We start from the raw sequence: 11,291 nt of genomic DNA on the forward strand, positions 1-11,291 counted from the left end.
CACTGTGACAGGTTCACCTGATTTGATTCAGCTCATTTCCCTGGAAGAGGTGCCTGCCGGGAACTGGATCTTATCTACTTGTTTTGAATACACTGAAAGACCAATTGTGAACACTGGTACAGCATTTTATAATCTTATTTGTAGTTTTATTTTCTATTTTATAAGTTTTTTATAGTTTCTTTTTCTGTGGATGAACTAAACCGTACTGACTTGTTGGAGTAGTGGTAATGATACTTAACCTTGGGTTGAGGCTTAATGAGTCCTTAAGCATATAATTAAATTTCTGCAAATCTCAACGTGCTTTATTGGCAAAGTGAAGATAATAATTATGCCTTCATAAACCTGAGAAAATGTCCAAATATTTGCAAGCCTCCAAATCAGAGTTTATTGATATATAACCAGCCAACATATTATGATGATCAAGGTCTTCTTCCTAGAACAAGGAAACACCTTTCTCCCCTAACCTTAATTAGTTAATTATTTTATTGAGGTAACACTGGTTAATAACATAAATTTCCGTTGTAAAACAACTACAGTATTTTTTCTATGCTGATTTCAAGTTTTATATAGTCCTAACTATTTCAATTATAAGAAAATATTTTACTTCCCTCCGTATTTATTTAGGTTTCTTTATTAAGCAGAACCTGAAGCATATATTAAAAGACTATCCTTCTGTAGATGCTCTCATGCTTTCTTTGTATCCCAGATCAAGTCACTCTATTAGTCTTTATAATTTGCACAGTGAAATTTTCTGAGATCCAAAATGAATTTAGAATTTGGGGAGTACAAAATTTATTTTGGTGTGTTGAGATTTTTATCATTTTCTTTTCTGAACTATTGCTCAAATATCTAAAATGCAATAAACAATCATTTATCTTTTTAATTATTTTCATCTCTTTAAGTGACTCAGAATATATATTTTGGTATCTTATGTTAAGAATGGATAGTATTTTTTCCCAACAGTCAACTATTTGTTTTAACACTATTTAATAAATCATCTTTTTAACCCACTAAAACTGGGGGTTTTACATGTATATCTTAAAATTTTATATATACTGAAGTTTATTTCTGGGCTAACTCATTTTACTAATCTATGTATATACTATTACCATACTTTTGTTTGGATTAGATAATAATTTTAGTATATATTAGCTGAAGTTTCTTAAAATCTCAATTTCCAAAATTCTATTATGCTTGCTTTCCTCTTTATTCCCATTCATTTTGTATTTATTTTAGTTAATGAGAAAGTGATCTTATTGGAACAAAATGCACACTTTTCAAAAGAGATATTTGTAGAGCAAATTGGGCAGCAGGGGTAGGAAAGGAGAGTCAATAACCACTTTTTGGAAAAATATTCTGTTCCTCATTTATGTACTGGGCCTTCCTCCATTGGAAAAAAAAAGTACAACTTAATAGAGGTTTTTCCCCCCAAATACCTGAGTTACTAAAATATTGCACTTGCCAGGTCATAAAATAATAAGTATCTAAATATAATACTACCATTACTTAGATCAGTATAATTGTATCCCTTTAAATGTTCTTTTAGGAATAAGGACAAAGAATTAAACCGTGTTACTGTTTTGGCAATTAAATTGTAGCTCATAATGATTTAACTCTTCTAAGACTGATACATAAAGATTTCTGGATATATAAGAGTTACAGTTTTATATTCAGCAAAGAAACACTGACACTTACTAAAATAAAAAGAAATCAGAGTGATGTTTCCCTTCGAACGTTACCATAAATGTTACCTTTTCCTCTGTAAGCTAGACAATTATTCACTCAATTATACTCAGTGAGTAAAGCAGCATTAAGGAGGAAGAAAAGAAAAAAGTGATAATCAAGAGAGGGTTCTGCTTAAAGAATACTTTACTCTCAATTGTAAGATATCTGCATAAATATTTTCAGTGCATACTATAATGTGGTAAATGCCAAAATGAAAGAGTCACTGGAGTGATGGAAGTTTAGAGGAGTGCAAAATTGCTGTCATACAGCAATCTAGTATGACTTCATGGTTGATTTGGCCTCTGAGCTACACGTTGACAGATGGTTTACATTTGGGGTTGATGAGATGGCATCACTGGAAGAATTGAGACAAAGCCACTAGGTGCAGAGACTCAATATATGTTCAGGGAAAACTAGGTAATTTTTTTGGCTGGAACATAGAGAGTGTGAGAAAAAAACAGTAGGCGATAATTTTGGAAAGACAATTGGAGGCCAGATGGCAGAATATCTTGAATACTGGCTATTAGATTGTAGATTTTATTTTGTTGTTAATTTGAAGCCAGTGAAGTGTTATTTTAAAGGTGGTACTATGAGCAGTGCTATGCTTCAGAAAGGTTACAAAACAGATTATCTTTCTAGATAAGCAGTTAGGCTGGGTATTCATAGTACCAGTGAGATTCTAAGATTGTAAAATCTTAAATCACCAGTTTCAGAAAGGTTTAGATAATCTTATCTTAACCAGTGCTCAGAAAAGTTCATCTACTAAGTCATTTCTACTTTCATGCTGTAATGTTTAATGTCAAATTGATTTTTTTTCTTGTTTTTTTTTTCCTTTATTTAAATAAAAATGTTAATATCTTTCGAGAGGAGTTACCAGAAGTATATAATCCTTGCCTCCTAGATTATTAGAATAACAGATGTGATATGAAATACTAAAGATTTCTAGTATATTACAGTAATTATAAAAGATATTATTTGAACATAAATTTCTGTTGAATTTCCTTCATATATCACATATTTTTCTCAGGTATAGTTACAAATGCGTACACCTTCAAGATACCTCTGATACACCAAGACTAAGGAATTTCACCACAGGCTAATTTAGTGTTTCATATGAGATTATTAGTTTTATTTAATTTAAAAATAAAATAAAATACTCATAAAAAAATCTTCATTTTATTTATTATGTGCATTATTTATTGAATTATTGAGACATGTGGTTGGTATTTATTTTGATAAATAATAAAAATGTAAATGAAGTCAAGTCAGTAATTAACTTGAGTACTCATGCATTAAAAGAAATGACTAAAGAAGCAGCAAAATCTAGCTGTAACTGCTGGTAGTCCATTAATGGAAACCAGTTCAGTTCTTAGTGATACATAATCTTGTTATATTGTAGTAGCTAATGGATAATTTTTATTAAAAGCCAAATGTCTAAACACCTTAATAATGCATTTTGTTTAGGAGTAACATAATTACTATATAAAAGCCTGTAGCCTAGGAACTTTGGAAACTGACAACAATTAGGCTTTGTAATTCTTAGGCAATGAGGACATTTTCAAGTTTGATGTTTATTAATTTTGCATGTGTGAAGTTGCAGTTGCTATTGTGTACTTGACCATTGATGTCTTTTCAGTTGCGATGCTAACATACAGAAATATATGGAAGTTATAGCAGACTTGGTAATGGATTGGATACAATAGATGAAAGAGAAGTGTTAATATCGACCACTAGATTTTGGCTTGCATAACAGAACGAGTTCATGGCTGCTTTCTTGTTCAGTTAGGCTACATAGATTAGCTGGTTTATAAAAAGCAGACATTTATTTCTCACAGTTCTGGAGCCTAGAAGTATGAGATCAGAGTGCCAATGTGGTCATCATTCAGGTTGAGGACTGTCTTCTCCTTGTATCATGTGGCAGAATGAGAGTGAGAGAACTCTATGGAAATCAGGGCACTAATTCCATTCTTGAGTCTCCACCCTCATGATCTAATTACTTCCCAAAGGCCCACCTCCTGGGTAGAGATGGCAAAAATGCCATTGGATGTTGAAATGTGGAATTCAAAAGTGAGGTCTGCGACAGGAAGGTGTATTTTGGGAGTTATTAGTATATAAATTTCTAATTTCGAAAGCATAGAAGTAAACTGGACTGCTCAAAAAGGCTTTGAAAAGAGAAGTTGGTATCCTGGGATTGAGGCATGAGGTATTTAATCACTTACTGGCCTTGTAAAGGAGGTTGATCTTGAAAACAAGACCAAGGAAAGTCAGCCAGAAAGTGTAAAGACGTTCAGAAGAGGGACGTCACAGCAACTAAGAGAGCAAAATAATAAAAGTGCTACTGATATTAGGATGGGGGGAAAGTTAATGATAATAACATTTAACATGTATTGAATGATTACTGTCTTCCTAGTACTAAATATTTTACCTGGAATGATTCGTTAGTCTTCAGTAGCACCATGAGGTGAATACTATTATCTTCATTTATAAACAAGGAAAACAAGGCTTAGTGAAAGTAAGAAATATACTCAAATTAAGACAGTAGTAATTGGTGCATGTGGAATTGGAAACCAGGCAATATGAGTCCAGAGATTGTATGCTTAGTCTGTATGCTCTATTCCATCCAAGTGGTCTAAAAATATACTCATTAAATTTCTCCCTATTCATGAAGAACAAATAGAGTTAGCCTAAGCAGAAAGGACTGACGGCTGCCAAAGGTGTGTTCTCTTCTGTACACACACTCGAGGTTACATTGAATGGTGGATGGAGATGATACTGACTTCCCTGGAGCCTCCAACCTTGAGTCATTTAAGGATCCTTGAGTGACAGGAGAACAAAGTAAGTGATATTGCATATGGGATTTTTATTGGTTTTGATGCTGTGTTGAAAAATTACATTCCAGTTTTCCTTTAGGAAATTATGCATCCCAAGACCTCAGTTTAGGGGGTTTAAGTAAGATAATCCCATCCCCAGTTCCACTACGGTTGCATAGATCAAGCATATCAAAAATGGTGTCATATTTAATTGCCAGTTGGATTGATTGATATGGGCTTCCTTGATATATAAAAATCTATTTTAAAAATTTTGGAATTCTCTCTTTAAAATAGTAGAAAAATTTCTTCTAAATCTGCTGCCTTGCTTTCTTCCAGAAGGTTAATTCCTTGCAAATACCATGATCTGTAGGAATTACACTGTTATTCTTCTAGAATGCTTTGGCACATTGAAGCAGGAGCATGGGCTCAAGAATACCACAGGAGATTTAGTTGCGGATTCAAGGCTACTGTCTGGAAAGTTTAACTGAGGACTGTGTCACACACATTAGTAATCCCCATGTTATTTAAATTAGATAAATTGGTTCACATTTGGACATTATTCCTTTGTGTGATAGAGATCTCTAAGACCACCCTCAAGATAGATGATTTCTTAGAAGTCACAGAAACCAGAAAAGATGTTAAACTCACAATTATAGTTTTATTATAGTGAAAGGATCCAGATTAAACTCAGCAAAGGGAGGAGTTCAGGTGACATCAGGCACAAGCTTACAGTTATTCTCTTCCTGTGTTTTTACACAGACAGTGCTTAATTCTTCAGCACTGAGGTATGATGCCACATACAAAATATTGACGACCTCGGTCATATAAGCATGGAGCATCTGCGTCACTGACCTGAGCTCAGTCTTCAGCCTCCACAGAAGTCAAATTGAGACAGCATGCCTCATAGTCCTGGGCATACAAAATCACACCTTTACCAAAATTACATTCTTAGCATTAATTATCTGGTATGGCTGAAAGCGTCAGATATACGAAGACATTCTTATCAGGAAGGGTATTTCAGGGACTCACAGGTTACATCCTAGGAGATAGACAAACACCAGTCCTAAAGACCTTAGGCAAATATAGGCCTTTGGGTTAATCATTGACTACACAGTACATGCTAATGTTTTTGTTATTTTTATGTATGGAGTTTTCAGCCTGTATAATGTCTTAGTGGTTTTAGTTGTATATAAAAATTATTTATATCCATTTAGTTTTTGTTTCCATTTTATAAAATACTTTGATCAATTCTAATAAATTTCAGATGTCCAACATTGCCTGCAGTATATGCAATCATATGTATTCATACATCTAGAAGATAGTTATCTTTGAGTACTTTATGATATCACTAGGCCTTATTTCTTCTTTTTGTCTAATTAAATTGATTTGAAATTCTGGGAAAACTATTAGATGATGAGGATGATAACTTTCTCATGGCTAACGTAAATGAGAAAATAGACAACTCTTCAGCATATGTAACAAATTTAACATAATAGAAAAGAAAATAAACATTTTTATGGGTTATTGTGACTAGATACTGAAAAATGTGACAACTTATGCAGTTTTATTTCAGTAACTGATAAAACACAAAAAAGTAATATATATCTAGGAAAAAAGTAGGAAATGCTTCAGAAATGAGAAGAAAAATGAATTAAACCATGATAAGTACTGAAACAATAAACAAAAAACAAACAGTAGACAAACTAGAAAACACTAACAAAGACATGACGATAAAAGTTAAATGCAAATAATTGATTGAACATCTGTTCTTCACTCTTCCCACTGTCCAGTTCCAAATTTCTGGTGGTTCTATAAGAAATGACCCCAAATTTCAGTCCAATTTAAAGCAAAGCTGACATTTTCCTACACTCCAGGGGAGAAAATCTCATTCTCATCAATCAGTCCTCCATCTACATGGCCAAAGTGCTGGTCTAGGGGTAAGTCCATAATATACATTAGATCAGTATGAGGTATTTTCTTGACATTGATGGAAAGACAAGGGTTTTTTTCCTGCTTCATTTGTTAAAGTTGCACAAGAGAACAGTTGCTCTCAAACTGACTGCACAATAAATCCTGGGGGGAATTTCTAAAACTCCTGTTACCCAGGTCATGAACTACATCAAGTAAATCAAATTTCCTGATTTATAAAAATCTGTACTACATTGTGTTTACAGACTCCCCAGGAAATTCCAATCGACAAATAAAAACCCATGGTATAGAGGATAGTGATTCTCAATTTATGGTATACAACTGAATCACTGGTAGGCTTAATAAAATCCAGCTTGTTTAGCCCAATAACACCATACCCATATATGTATATGAGATATATGAGATTCTATTTCATTAGCTATAAGTGGGTAGGCCTGGAAATTTGTATCTCTGTTAATTGGCCAGGTAATGCTGATTCTAGGACCATGCTTTGAAAACCAACAGGGTCTGAATATGACAGTGAGAAAAATGGTTTGCTTTTGAAGAGAGGAAAACATTAAAAGTTAAAAAAAAAAGAGACAAATCAAAGCAGACTAAAGTGTTGCTGGTACATATCAGTGAGGGACTCAGAGAAACTTGCATTTCTTGGAAGATCCAGTTTATGCCACTTTTACTGTTTACAGACCACAAATTAAAACTCACATTTGTCCATATGACTAGTGGTGATATATACTATGCTGTGTGCTTATAGTAAATCTCACTGAAGCTTGATATTTTTCATCTAATTTCAGCTTCAGTCCAAGGAGAAGGTATTTAAATATCTCCTACTGGGCAAGAAACAAAATGAGGATCAAAGGAAATGATGTTCCCCCAGCCACAGTGTAAATAGATGGCACAGCCAAATGTATGGAGACCTACAAAAGCAGAAGCCCAAATAATGCTTTTGAAAATGTCGAGGAAAAGGTGTCACACCAGATTAAGATACCTATCCTATAACCTTCTGGGCAAGTAAATGATATACAACAGTAATTCTGAGAGTAGAGTAATATGTAACCACAACCGCTATGTGGATGGAGGTGCGAGCCAAATGACCTATCTGACAGGTCAATGTCCTCTCCGGGACTAAACTGAGGCTACAGCCTTTACGTAGCCACAACGGCTTTGTGGAGATTTTTGGGCTCTCTGTGTACCTCTTGGGGAAGAGGTAAGCAAGCACGGAGGTTGCCAGCAATCAGTGTTCAGAGCGAAGGGGTGGCGGGTCACAGATAGACGCGAACCTCTGCATTGCTCTGGATGTTGAAAGCAACCGTGCCCCCCACCCCCACCGGCCCCGGCCATCCTTCTCTAAGAAGAGAGTTTGGCCCCAGACGTCAAAGGCCCAAGCAAGCCTAGCAGTTACCCTCCTCTTCTAAAGTGAAGTACTCCCTTATTCCGCCAGGGACCTGAGTGGAAACCGGTTCTTCGGGCGTACACTCCCCTCTCAAGCCAGAGAGGATCGAGGGAAGAGGTGGATGACATTGGGAAGCCTACACTGAGAGGCTTTTGCCAAGCAGGCATTCTCCCCAGAGCCATAGAGAGGACGCTTTGGCTTTCCCCTGGCATCACGCCAAGTCCCGCGGCCTTCAGAAGGTCAGCTTGGTGAGGGCAGCCGGATATTCATGGCAGAGACAGTGAGCGGCCTTTCACCTTGTTGAGTCAAGAAAGTCTCCTGGACATGTCCCTGGTCCCTGGACCCCTGCTCAAGGTTGGGACCCATGTTTGTCCTGAAGAGCATCCATTCCGACATTTTTCCGTGAGAACAGCCAGAAAGTGCTGACGGAAGTCACCCATGTGGCAGTTGCTGCTTGCATACCGACGGCCTCCGAGAAGAGACTTTGGCAGCTCCTGCGCTCAGGACCTCTGGGATTCAGACCAGACCCTCTGGATTCCCGAACCACAGTAAGTAACATGCCATGTGGCCGACGGTTGGTTCTTAGCCACCCCTGGGCAACGTGCTCTTGGCAGGAGCGTGGCGGAGGCCTCTTGTCTACTCTGAGATTTCCCGACTCTCGTCCTCTGGGGTGCGGCTTGAGATCTGGGGGCCATCCACAAACACGTAGGATTGATCAGAGCCGCTGGTTTGGGTACCACAGTCAGACGATGACTGATGGAGTCCGTTATGGTATCTTTAGAAGGGGGAAGTGTGACGATAACACCAAGGCAGGGATACTGGGAACCTACAGATTCCCAATCCAAATATCCTGGGGTCAGTGTCGGGAATGGGAGAATGCCATACATCTCAGTGGTTCTTAAAAGCAGAGGGAAAGAACGACCTCACAACCCAAGGAGAAAAGGGCAATGGCATCTAATACAGTTTCATTACTGTAAGTGTACTGACACTGGTTCATGTCGTGTATATGATACATCCCTAATTACACAGAGAGCCAACGTGTCCTCACACGCCATAGGACGAAGGCCAGGGCTATGTGCTTCTGTCCTGTGGGCCCCAAGACAAGGGCTTGGTGTTGGAAGGAGCGGGAATCCATGTTTGGGATATGAGAGGACTTTGCTGAGGTGTCCGGGTTTAGAGGTCTTTTGACCTGGTGACAGGGACAGATGGGCATGATGGATCATGAGTAGTGAATCCCTCCTCTAGTGCACCTTAGAAACCCCAGTTAAGGTGGAACTCCCTTCACTCAGGCCTCACTATACGCCAGCTGGCCGGCTGCTGCCAGGCAGGGAAGCACTGCTTCCCGAGTTTTTCCAGCAATGTCCAAAGGGTGGCTGTGCGCAGATCATATTGAAAAGAGGTGACCACAGCGATCATTTTCTCCACCTTGGCAGGCTCCTCCCTGGCATCCTGGGAGTACGTGTCAAAGTCCACATTGTCATGTGGCTCAGTGTCCCCTCAAGTTCGAATGAGACAGGCCTTGGTGGGTGGGCTGAGAATTGACATGGCAAACAGCCTCCCAGGTGGCGCAGAGCAGGAGACCACACATCAAGAAGCACTGCGCTACGCTTGGCATTAAGGTCTGAACATGTGAGCACAAACACGGATTTGCTTCTGGAGAGAGGGAGTAGCTTCAAAGTCCTTTTGCTGCCTTTTTTTTTTTTTAAGACACAGACAAACAGAAAACAACCACAGAATTCTCTGTCTTCTGGGGTCTCAGAGTCATCTGTATCTGTGGGCCCACTGGGTGTTGCAGCTCCAAGTGTTTCCTGTCTGTGCAACTTCTGATTCTGGCAGGTCCCATTTTGAGAACTGCTGCTGTAGATCAGTCATTCTCCTTTAAAAATAGGAGCACGGGTCTGAAAGGCGAGGATCAACAAGGGGCAATGAGGGCTACTATGCTGTGGACCAGCAGTTTCTCTAAGGCTCTCCTTTCCCCTCTCATTTCAGCTTCAGAGTGTGGGCAAAGAGTTGCAATATCTCCGTTGAGGCAAGAAAGGAACTGAGGAGCTGACATAAATAATGTTCCTTGGGCCACCGGGCCACAGCGGGGCAGAGTTTCGATGAATGGGAACCTGGCGAAGCAGAAGCCTAAACCGAACCTTTGACTATGATGCGGAGGAAGTCTTACACCAGATGGAGGTGTGAGGCACATGTCCTTCTGGGCAACTCAATGTCGTCTCTGGGGCGAACTCGAGGCCACAGCCATACATAGCCATGACGGCTTTGTGGAGATTTTTGGGCTCTCTGTGTACCTCTTGGGGAAGAGGTAAGCAGCACGGAGGTTGCCAGCAATCAGTGTTCAGAGCGAAGGGGTGGCGGGTCAGAGATAGACGCGAACCTCTGCATTGCTCTGGATGGTGAAAGCAACCACCCTCCGTCTCTCTCGGAGGAGGAGAGTTTGGCCCCAGATGTCAAAGGCCCAAGCAAGCCTTACAGTTACCTTCCTCTTCTAAAGTGAAGTACTCTCTTATCCCACCGGAGACCTGAATGGAAACCGGTTCTGTGGGCGTACGCTCCCCTCTCAAGCCAGAGAGAATCAAGGGAAGAGGTGGACGACATTGGGAAGCCTACACTGAGAGGCTTTTGCCAACCAGTCATTCTCCTCAGAGCCATAGAGAGGATGCTTCGGCTTTCCCCTGGCATCAGACCAGGTCCCATGGCCTTTAGAAAGTTGGTCACGTGAGGGCGGCTCAGCCAGATATTCACGGCAGAGACAGTAAGCGGCCTTTTACCTTGTCGAGTCAAGAAAGTCTCCCGGACATGTCCCTGGTCCCTAGACCCCTGCTCAAGGTTGGGATCCTCATTAGTCCTGAAGAGCATCCATTCCGACATTTTTCCGTGAGAACAGCCAGAAAGTGCTGACGGAAGTCACCCATGTGGCAGTTGCTGCGTGCATACCGACGGCCTCCGAGAACTGACTTTGGCGGCTCCAGCGTCTCAGGACCCCCCAGATTCAGACCAGACCCTCTGGATTCCCAAAGGCACAGTAAGTAACATGCCATGAGACCAGCTCAGCTGGATTGGCACTGCAGACACACTTGTGTGTCCTCTATTTTTATAAAGCAATAGGTTCCTAAATTGCTTGTTTTGTCTCAAGATTTTTCCATATTTACTTCATGATAATACTTGAAATTGTTTATTATATTATCTCTGTATATAACAGACTGTCTCAGACCCTGAAACAACTCCGAGATCTTATATGTTTCGTCGGTTTTTTTGCATACTTTAGAGTTTGTGTTCGGTGGAATGAAGGGGTATTGGCTGTTTCTGAGGCTATTAGTCTTCAGTGATCAATGGAGTGTCTCTTTCATCACATCAGCACAGTTAATATTATCTGTTATGCGATTAAGGAGCATTTGAATTCTTAGCATGTTTTATCATAACTCTAGGCTTTT

General features: G+C 39.5%; 1 pseudogene; it reads left to right on the top strand.

Annotated features, from left to right (window-relative positions):
* LOC102878647 overlaps positions 1-10,882 on the top strand; it is an 86,368-nt pseudogene extending 75,486 nt beyond the window's left edge.
* The last annotated feature ends 409 nt before the right edge of the window (positions 10,883-11,291 follow it).

Source organism: Pteropus alecto, unplaced genomic scaffold (genome assembly GCF_000325575.1).
Source record: "Pteropus alecto unplaced genomic scaffold, ASM32557v1 scaffold2914, whole genome shotgun sequence".
Classification (NCBI taxonomy): domain Eukaryota; kingdom Metazoa; phylum Chordata; class Mammalia; order Chiroptera; family Pteropodidae; genus Pteropus; species Pteropus alecto.